The following is a 12,009-nucleotide window of genomic DNA, read 5'->3' as shown; positions in this document are numbered from 1 at the left end:
CTTCCTTTCCTATATTTTGCTAATAGGTTCCAATTATTTGCTATCTATGTCCAAAAAGACCTAACTATGAAAAAAACAATAAATTATGAATCAATCCATCTATTCATAAAATCACAATTCTAATAAGATATTAATCTACAGATTTTTCATTGCTTAAATCATAGTTACTTCTTGTATAATTTTGATCATAACATTAGTATTAAGGTGTCAGTGTTTTTGACATACTTAGGGCCTATCATTTGTACATCTATTTTTTATTTGTATTCAACCTATTGCCAAAAATGTTGGCTTAAATCCATCTTCTTAATCCCTGACTACTCATAAAGACAGGAGGTTTTCCTTAGTTTCATCATGAATTCTCCTGATAGTATTTTGACAGCTTTTAGAATCTTCTTAATGGTCCTAATACTCTGAATTTTTAAGCCACGTAAGTTACAACAGTAACATATCTAAGTTAGTTTTTTTCTAATAATAAATTTCAACATAGAACTCTTCTTACTCTGCTTTAATCAAAGTTTCCTTTGAAGCTCAATCCAAACTGTACTCTTTGCTAAGTGTTCTCTCCTTCTGGACTTCTACGCCTGCTCTCTGTCCACATTCTGCCCCTACTCTTCATTCCTTGCATGCCTACATACTCCTTGATGTTACCAGTTCTCTTTTACCCTAAAATCCTTCCCTTAGTTAATAACATGAACAGAATTTCTTTTAAGATATATTCTGCATAAATTAAGAGTGGCATATTTGGGTCAAAATTATCCTCCTTCAGCACTCAAGGACACACACACACACATCTTTCAAATGTATCCTATTTCTCAGCTTCATCTGCTCTCTTCAGTCTCATATTTCAGAGACAGCCTTTACAACTGGCACATCACATGAAGGACCACATTTGACACTATATTAAATAATACATCTAATATGCATAATAAAATATTTGCAAAATTTTAGTTTCCTTATTTTAATTCTCTTTAAAATTCCATAGATCAGTGAATTTATCATCTTGCTTAACAACTGTGCTTTTTAAAGCACATTTTTTTTTATTTTTTTTTTTAAAGATTTTATTTATTTATTTGACAGAGAGAGATCACAAGCAGGCAGAGAGGCAGGCAGAGAGACAGGAGGAAGCAGGCTCCCTGCTGAGCAGAGAGCCCGATGCGGGACTCGATCCCAGGACTCCGAGATCATGACCTGAGCCGAAGGCAGCGGCTTAACCCACTGAGCCACCCAGGCGCCCTTTAAAGCACATTTAACTGGTGATTTTTAAACTTTAACTGCGTGTGTACATGCATGCATGAGAGTGTTGATATCATAGGGTCAAGGAAGAGGTAATGTGTGAAATTTCAGTTATATTTTTATTTTTCAAGTTAATATAATTTTAGTATTGTATCATAAGTTTTGAGCAATCACTACCACCAAAAATAAATTTGAATTACGGGGGTGGGGAGGGGGAAGCATTTTCTATTCTTTTCAATAATGAAAGCTTGGTTATTTAGGGAACAGATTTTAATTGGAATAATGTAATTCTGACTTCACTTGTAATGCAAATTATAATTACAGAATTGATTTTCTCAATGTTAATGAGCTCCTCTTGATCTAGCTATTAGCTTTTGCTATATAACAAACCACCCTAAATTTTTTTGGCTTAAAACTAAAGTCCATAAACTATTGCCTGAGGGCCAAATCCAAACATTGCCTGTGTTTTTATTTCATTTTGGTTTTTTTTTTTGTTTGTGTACTATCTGTTATTGTAAACAAAGTGTTATTGGAACACAGCCATTTATTTGCTTTTGGTCAATGACTGCTTTTGTGCTACAAAAAGAGAGTTGAGTAGTTGTGATAGAGACTGTAGAGTCCTCACAGCCTAAATATTTACTTTCTGGCTCTTTATGAGAAAAACTATTTATCCCTGACTAAAAACAACAATCACTTGTTCACTTACAACTGTTTCTGTGAGCAATTGGGGTTGAGTTCAGCTGAACAGTTCTTCTGAGGGCTTTTTCTGGACTCACTCACGTGGCTACGGTCTGCTGACCTCATTTTTGTGTCTGATGGTTGGTGCTGGCTGTCATCTAAGTGGTAAGACCCAGTGAGCAAGGAGTTTTCACACCTGTGTTTTATCACATTTCATATTCTCTCATCTACCAAAGCAAGTCACAGTGGCAGTCCCAGGATCAGTGTGCAAAGGACGGATACAAAGGTGTGAATATAGGAGGCATGAACAAATTGGGGGCTACCAAGTGCAAAAATTTACTGTGGTTCATTTCCTAATTTTACAGGTAAGGAAAACGAGGCCCAGAGATTTAAAGTGACTTCCCCATGTCATATACCTAGTCAGCGTATAAGTCTGAGTTGACACAGAATCTTTTGATTTCTAGTAGCAATACATCTATTTATTTTATATTTTTAAAATGCCATTCAGGGACGCCTGGGTGGCTCAGTTGGTTGGACGTCTGTCTTCGGCTCAGGTCATGATCCCGGGGTTCCAGGATCGAGTCCCACGTCGGGCTCCCAGCTCCATGGGGAGTCTGCTTCTCCCTCTGACCTTCTCCTTGCTCATGCTCTCTCTCACTGTCTCTCTCTCAAATAAATAAATAAAATCTTTAAAATGCCATTCAGCTCACCGTCAGTAAATAATTATGGAGCACACAGGGATGGTACAGTACAAGAGCTAAAAGCATTATGTTGGATTTCAGACCTCAGTTTTAATCTTGGTTTCACCATTTTGTAGGTGATTTTGAACAAGTGACTCAAATGTTAGGAATATGTTTCTCCTATGCAGGTAAAGATGACCGAGCCTACATTATAAGAATGTTGATAAGCAAGTAAGATGAGCTCTGTAAGGTATTATGAAAGTATTGAATCAGTGTACATGCTCAAAAAAAATGTTAGCTTCTTTTTAGTGTTATTATCCAATTTTGTATTTCATTACACAATTGTTCATACCAAATATATTGTTTATTCTTTAAATTTTATCATTATTTTCTTTCAAACTCCCAAATTGTTTTCTCTTTAATTTCACCTTTTTGGACCCTGATTTTCAAGTAACCTGAGTTTTCATCTTTAGAACCTAGTTTGTCAATTAAATGCTTTAGTATACACATAATAGGTAGCCTTGTCATATTAAGTAGAATTTTTGGTCTTTAAACACTTCTGTTTGATTAAGGCCCATTTTTGTGGAGGGAAGTCATTATTTATTGAACTAAAGCTACATTTTTGCTGGAGCATATTCCAAGACATCTGTTGAGTTTACTAGGTTCTAGGAGGTACATCTAGAAGGCCAGTATACCTCAAGGCTACACATCTACTTTGATACACAGTATCGAGGCAGATCTGTTTTGTTGCTTCTATATATTTACTATTGTTTAGTTGCCTTTACACTTATTATAAAGGAGAATTGAGTTCAAGAGTGAGTTTCATTTCTTTCATACAATGTTAAACCAAATCATTCACATAACTATTTAAATTCTGTGATTTGATTTTTTAAACTCTAGAAATCAGGGACACCTGGGTGGCTCAGTGGGTTAAGCCGCTGCCTTCAGCTCAGGTCATGATCCCAGGGTCCTGGGATCGAGTCCCACATCGGGCTTCTGGCTCAGCAGGGAGCCTGTTCTCTCTCTGCCTCTGCCTGCTTCTCTGCCTGCTTGTGTGCTCTCTCTCCCTCACTTCCTCTTTGACAAATAAATAAATAAATAAAATCTTTTGAAAAAATAATAAATAAACTCTAGAAATCACAGATGACATTCAGCTTTTTGTTTGTTTGTTTGAGAAAGCATGTGTCATATGAGCTATAAGCTCAATTTGCAAGCACATGCTTAGTTTCTAAGATCCTCTAGGGGTTTTTCCCTATAGTTGTTTTGCTTTATTTGAACTGGTCTTTAAAAGTTAGTTTCATTTTAATAACAGAGACTTTGGCTTATTTAGAAAAATAACCATAAGTGTGCCCTAAGTAAAAAACTCCCTTGAATATGTAAGAATTAAAAAGAGCAGTAAGGAAATCATGCTTAAAATTTTAGTTTCTTTCCTAAACTGTTGGCAAGGGACAAACAAGGTTGTTACAACAGACTTGTAATCATGTGCAAGATAATGCTGCTTCTAAAGGAAATTACCAACTGCAAATACAACCTCCATTTTGTTAATTATCTTATTAGAAGCTCAAATGCTTTTCTTCTGTTATGAAAATCTAGAGGAATTCAGAATATTCTCATATTCTACTGGGTAAACGTAGGGTGTCACCTTGTAGTGATATACACACACTAATCCAAAATGCCAGATTTAGGCATTCTTCAAGAGCTCACTCTGGACAGTTAGATTTAGTTTTGCATGATAAATCATGGGTTTATATTTAGGAATGCTAGGATTTGAGGAAGAATTTAGACTTGAAAGTTACCTTTGAGATTACCTGGCTGATATTCTGTCTATTGAAAAAAAATGAGATCTTGAGTAAAGAAATTTCTACAAAATATCAGATGTAGCCATTAGTAAAAGAGGGACTCAGTTATGATGGGATTTTAGGATCTAACATTATACCAATGTGTTTTCTTGGACTGGTTATGGTTTTAATAGTACCAAAGGGATTCTCTTTATTTGGTACTGGTTCATAGTCTGGACCCAACTACCCATTCACAGAATTAACAAATGAAAATGGAGACAAACAATTAGAGACTGTGGACTCTGAGAAATAAGCTGAGGGTTTTGGAGGGGAGGGGCGTTGGGTTTTGGGAGGGCCTGATGATGGGTATTAAGGAGGGCATGTATTGCATGGAGCACTGAGTGTGGTGCATAAACAATGAATCTTGGAACACTGAAAAAATAAAATAAAATTTTAAAAAAAGGACAAATTTTTAAAAAAACAAGGCACCTGATTAAATTTGAATTTCAGATAGATTTTTTTAATATAACTATATCTCCATAATTGTCGTATCACAACAGGTAGCCTTGAGATATATTAGACCTGAGTATCTGGTAAAGGGAACTTACAGGAATCAAGCAGATTAGGACCCAGGCTATAAAGCTGAGATTCTGGATGGCTTTATAATTGACTGAACAGGGGAGTTTGATGGGGAAAACTAACATAGATCCCCATTTTTTATTAATTCAGCCAAAATTATGACAGTTTAAAGGCAAGTTATAGAAAAAGTTGTGAGTTAATTAACTGAAATAGAAAAGATCACCAGATGGTATTGTGAACTTCTGACACAGTTTCCAATTGGATTGGTTCAAGAACTGAACAGGACACATCCTAAAGGTAGAAAACAGCAGAACTTCCCAGGTGAAGAGTTCCTTAAATCTAAGGAGTCAAGAGTGGAACAGAGGACTTTGAGGCCTTTTATAAATAATACATTATTCCTGGATACCAGGGACTTTTGAAGTTAGCAATCAACTGATTACCACATACTGGTGAGGAGAACAAAGAATGTCAGCCCTACTATGTCTTCTTACCCATAAACAAAACAAAACAAAACAAATCAACAAAAACAGATACTTTGAAAAATCTTAAAGAAAAGCTGGACAACTGTTTTAAGGTTGTTTATCATTTTTCTATTGTTTTATTTTTTAATTTTATTGTATTTCTTTTCAGTGTTCCAAAATTATTTGTTCATGCACCACACCCAGTGTTCCATATTTGTAATAATCCATTTTCCATCATACAGTAAATGATTTTAATGAATTATAAATTAAGCATAAAACATGAAAACTGTGGTACACTCTGTTGTTTTCCCTACTCTTTGAATTTTTAACCACAAATGGTTATTCCTAAGTGTGTGTGTGTGTGTGCGTGCGTGCATGTGAGAGAGAGAGAGAGAAGAAAGTCAATGCCTTACAAAACTGAAATCGTGCTCAATTGCCTATCTGTATACTTTATACATATTTGGTATAAAAAGGATTTAGATGTAGGTAAATATTCTGAAGTATCCAGATGATTATTTGTTGGCTTGCCAATATCATACATAAAAAATATTGCTTACTTTATTGCTGATTTATAAACATTATTAAATGAAAATGTATGCATAAAAATACATAGATCACTTACATAAATTGCATCGTTTCGTGATGACCTAAGCATATTAATAGTGGTCACTGCTGTTTGAGGTATTTACAGTGAGTTACCTTTATGCTCATTTACATTTTGATATCCTACCTTTATACTTTCTCATGTTTCACCTGGTGAAACCACATTCATACTGCATTTCTTGCTCTCAGAACCCCTCAGCCACCATGACCATGCACAGGGAACTAAATACAAGGGCTGTCTAAGCAAAAACTCATCAGAACCTGAGTTTTGGATGAGGCCTCTCCATTAATATGTGCATTCCACTTAGTCCTTCTGTTCTCTCTCCATCCAACTACAGCTAGTTTAAGCAAGAAGAGAGATATAGGTTCACTTATTCAAGCTCTGTAAAGGACAAGAGTAGAAGTGTTTGAAACATGGCTGGTATAAAGGGAAATTGAAAGCTGTGTTCTCCCTTCACTTTCTCTCTTCCCCTCCCTCACTCCTTTTTTCATTCTCTTCTTCTTCTTCTTCCTTTGCTCCTCCCTTCCTCCCTCTTTCTTTCCCTCTCTTCCTTTGCTTTCTTACACTCATTCCTACACCCACATACCCCCCAGTACACACACCTTTCCCTTTCTACACATGCCTGTTTCATTATAGTTTACTACAGAAAGTCTTCTTCTTTTTTTTTTATTTTTTTTTTAAGATTTTTTTTTATTTTTTTTTTTAATTTGACAGAGAGAGAGATCACAAGCAGGCAGAGAGGCAGACAGAGAGAGAGGAGGAAGCAGGTTCTCCGCTGAGCAGAGAGCCCGATGCGGGGCTCGATCCCAGGACCCTTGAGATCATGACCTGAGCCGAAGGCAGCGGCTTAACCCGCTGAGCCACCCAGGCGCCCCTTCTTTTTTTTTTAATACCATGATGCATGCCACTGTTAGCATCTTAACATTTTAATTTGACTTTACTCAGATGGCCAGTTACTCTTATCTTAAATTTTCAAATCCTCTGGGGGAGAATTCAGGTTGGCCTGTCTTGAGTCACATGTTCATCTGTTGACCACTGAAGGTGACTGGGAGCTTGAATACCAAGGATTAGTCCAATTGAGATCTCCTCATGGATTATTCAGCAGTTCTAGCAGAGAGGAGCATGAGAAGGAGGAAATTTATTTCCATACTATAGTTTACAGAAATTCTGTCTACACACGGGTCCTTGTGACCACATAGCAGGAGAGAAAATAGTGTCAGGTTATATGTTCAAATGGGTATTTCATCTCATTCTTTCCTGTCTACCTCTGGCAGTCAAAAGAATCTACATTTTTTCTGCATAACTCTTGGTCTGTTTGTATAGTGAGGACCACAAAGATAACTGAAAAGTCCTCAGTCATCCTAATTGTTAGTATATACACACTTTTATGAAACAGAATGCTGTTAGGCTAAATTGTTTTTATCCTTTATTCATTTGCCATATAGTGACAATATTAAAACACACACAGAGATGGTCATAAGCCTAGCCTGACAACAATTAAAAAAAAAATGTTGGCTATTTGACAGTAAAAAACAGTAAAAAAAAAAAAAAAATGGTGTTGGCTATTTGACAAACTGGAACATTTGTCCCTGAATAAGAAGTTGGCCCAAATATTAAACAAGTGTATTTCATTATATAATTCATATTGTTTATCACCAAGGGAAAGATTCAAAACACTATTAAGCACATTTTGGTAAATCAAAGACTTACAGTTATTACTTTTATATTTTAAATAACTGATTCTACATTCAGTTACTTACTTTTACTTTTATATGAACCCACAAATGATTTACCAATTTATAACAAATATCCATTTATAAATGATATAAATAAACTTTAGAATGGGGTAGGAAATATATGACTGTTGGCCTTGTCAGTTGTCAGTATGATGATTAGTTAGAGCCTTTTTTTTTTTTCTTTTAATTTGCTGAGAGAAGATGCTTTCTTTAACATTAAGCTGTAATGGAAACATTTTATTATCTTCAACACAATTACATTTCTATAGCTATATAATTAGGGTTAATTTATCTTACTTAAACTTTTATTTTCTTTCCTTTGACATTTTTCTTTTTAAAACGCCAAATTGGTGCTATTCTGCTTTATAAAATGATCAAGGACTTCTTTTCTGACTGAAGAATAGCTTCTTAAAGTGAGAGAAAAATTAGCCCATTTAATTTTCTGAGCAAATTAGTTTGTCTTTTAAGATAGATGCATAGCTCTTTATTCAAGGAATATCCCTCCTTCAATGTATTTCATGTGGTAAACCCCTCTCTTTAGAAGAGTGCTCTTATGGGGCTGATACTACTCAAACAAATGCCACTCTGAGAGGTTTTTCTTTGTCTGACAGATTGTTCTTGACCAGTTAGAGCCTCTAAAAAAGGCTGTATCCATATAAAGAAGGGCAATGCAACTGAGTTATTATTTAACACTTTGAAACACTTTAAACTATGTTTAAATCAGAAGAGAAGGATTGGTTTTAGTTATATGTTGAAAAAAAGTTGGTTGATTACACTTTCCTGAGCTGTCAGGACCCTAAGTGAATGGTTTTCCTCAATGTGTCTGGGAAGTTTGGTTACTGTATGTATGCTCTGTCGTCTTAATAGAGTCAGAACTTCCTCCTGTTGTTCCCATAAGAAGAAAGACCCCAAATTCCTGGTAGTATAGTGATTGATGATGAAAATGTTCTTCTTTTCTTGACCTTAAGAAGAAGCTGCTTAAGATATGCATGTGTTCTTTTGCTCATCATCTTATGCCAAACCTTGCTTAGAGTAGTGACGGATCACCTTTTCTTTTTTGGGGTAGCAGAAAAATGAAAATTTTCATTAAATCTAATTGTTAATCTCTGTCTCTCTATAAGATCTATTTATTTAGAGAAAAAGAACATGCCTCAGCTCTATAACTAGATTTTTTAAAAAAATCAAACAATTTCAGGAACATATTTAATCAGCGTATTTTAGGAGAAAAAATTTAAAAAGGAAACTTGGTGCCTGGACTGGTTATCTATTGCTATATAACAAATCATCCAACCAAACAGTGGTATGTGCTCATTTGTCTTCCTCATTCGTATGTCTCATCATCATGAAGGTGACAATGCAAGGCTTGGTGGTTATTGTTCTTACCTCATGGAAATTTAGTCAGATCACAGCAGAAACAGGTGTTAGCTTCAAAGACTTTTTCACTCACTTGTCTGACAGTTGATGATGGCAGTTGACTAGGGATTTAGCTGGAGTTTTTGGCTGTAATGTCTACACATCACCTATAGATATGGCTGGTTCTTATTCTCAGCTGGTGACTAGATTCTAACAGTAAGTATTAAGAAATAAAGAGAAACAGACAAAGAGACAGAGACACAGAGAGAGAGTGATACAGAAACACAGAGATAGGCAGACACTCTATTACCTTTTATGACCTAACTTTGGAAGTTACATAACTTCATTTCCATCAGTTCTATTGGTTGTGACTGTCATAAAGTTTCACCTGGCTCCAAGGGAAGAAGACATAAGCTCTATCTTTCATTAGAAAAAGGCGAGGGGACATTATGAGATGAGTGAGTGGAATATTATTAAGATCACTTTAGGAAGCTATAATCTGCCATAGGGGCTCCCAAAGGATCACAAAATGAATCCTTAGTGATATTAGATAATTTTTGTTATATACTTACCACGTGCTGTGTGATGTTCTACATGATTTATACATATTATCATTCAGATCTTACTATATCTATTTATTTAATGTGAATGCTATTGTTTTTCCTCATTCTTAAAGGATAAAAACCAAAGCTAAACACTTTATTCAATGTCACAGAGCTGAAACTGAAGATATGGATACTAGCTCTTAACGTCTATCCTATACTGTTTCCCACTAGACAACAGAAATCAATAGATAGGGAAAAGTTTAATATCTTAATTTAGAAGACCTACTGGTTAGTCATATGAGCTTGATTTACATACTTTATATCTGTGAACCATACAGATTTATGTCTAACTGTGTGGCTAGAAATAATAGGCTTTTAGGATGATAAACAAAGTTAATTATAATGTGAATTAAAAAAGTGCCCAGCACAGTGCTGATCACATAATTGTTCCCTGAAGTAGAAGGCTTGAACATGTTATTTTATCAATCTTAATTTTTTTTACATTTAGTCCTTTTTTCAAAAATGTTTCTATTTTCGGAACACCTGGGTGGCTCAGTGGGTTAAGCCTCTGCCTTCCGCTCAGGTCATGATCTCAGGGTCCTGGGATAGAGCCCCGCATCGGGCTCTCTGCTCAGCAGGGAGCCTGCTTCCTCCTCTCTCTCTGCCTGCATCTCTGTCTACTTGTGATCTCTCTCTCTCTCTCAAATAAATAAATAAAATCTTTTCAAAAATAAAATAAAATGTTTCTATTTTCATTTTAATTCATTTGGTATAAGTATATGGATAGTGCTCAACTCTGTCCTATTCAAGGCCTCCTATTTAACACCACTAATTGAATTACAGTGGTATTGGTAGATATTATAAATGATAATATGAACATTTAAATTTCTGACAAATTAGATTTTTTTTTAAGATTTTATTTATTTATTTGACAGAGAGAGATCACAAGTAGACAGAGAAGCAGGCAGAGAGAGAGAGGGAAGCAGGCTCCCTGCTGAGCAGAGAGCCCGATGCGGGACTCAATCCCAGGACCCTGAGATCATGACCTGAGCCGAAGGCAGTGGCTTAACCCATTGAGCCACCCAGGCACCCAGATTATTTTATTTTTTAAGCACTAACCTGTAGTATATTGTTTTATAATCTCATATTGTTCCAGTAAGGATATGGACTCATAAGTGCAAAGACATTTTTTGTCCTTTTGTTTTTTTTTTATTTTGTGTCCTTTTAAATATGTATGTAAATATTTAATATGCAACCTATATAATATATAATTATGTGCTATTAAAGATATCTCATATATATATATATATAAACACACACACACACACACACGTATAAATGGTTTCTTCTTTGACCTTATTTTAATTCTTGGGGCATATGCTTAGGAACATATAGCATATAGCTTGCAGTTCTCTGGCAGATACTGAGTGATTTAAGGTGAAAATTTTCTTTCTTTTCCTTTTACTTAGATTTTGTTTTCTCCTGTGTAATTAGAATGGTGTATGTTCAATAAGTGTTTGTTGATTGATCAAAGGATTTAGGTCTGATATTAAGTTTAAAGAAGGATTATCTCTTAATTTTCTCTTGTTAACTATCATTTTGGGAAAACTTAAAGAGTAATCAAGCCCCACTTAAGACTCTAATTTTGATCTGATACTAATCTAAACCTTATAAAGACTCTTTAGGTCTTTTGACACTATAGAATTTGGTTGCCGTACATCTTGTCTTGGCAAGAATCCAGAAATGTAGCAAATGTTCAGATGTCTTATAGAATTATTGAGGTTAATTTAAAATTTTGTTATATAAATGAACAAAGGGTCAGAGAACATACATGGCATATATTTTATTTAATATTTTATTTTATTACCCAAAACCTGACTTGTGAAGGAAGTTACTTTTTCATTTTTTAGAGTCTCTTCTGTCAGAATCTTTATCTCTTTTCTCTTGATGTAAATGTTGTAAAACAATGAATGTTCCCTTTATACTGTTTTATTATAACCCTGAAATAAAATACTAAGTACTTTAATTCAAATAAAATTTGACAAGAGCAATAACAAGGATAAAAAACTAGTTATTTTTCCCCAACAATATTCTGTGTAGACACATCTATGAAAGATGCAGATGTGACCATTATTTTTGAAAATGCACATCAATAATTAATATAATTTTTTTGGCAAATGTAAGTTTTTGTTTCTAATTGTTTTAGAGAGAAATATTTAAACATTTTTTTAAAGTAGCAGCCAATTTTCATAGCTTATTGTAGGCACTGTTATCTATAAACTGATGCTGACATGTAAATGTACTTGAATTTGTAGGCTGCTCAGTATGCTATTCATTATCAATCCCTAAAATGCAAGACAAC

Source organism: Lutra lutra, chromosome 13 (genome assembly GCF_902655055.1).
Source record: "Lutra lutra chromosome 13, mLutLut1.2, whole genome shotgun sequence".
Lineage (NCBI taxonomy): Eukaryota > Metazoa > Chordata > Mammalia > Carnivora > Mustelidae > Lutra > Lutra lutra.
This window is presented reverse-complemented; position numbering follows the sequence as displayed.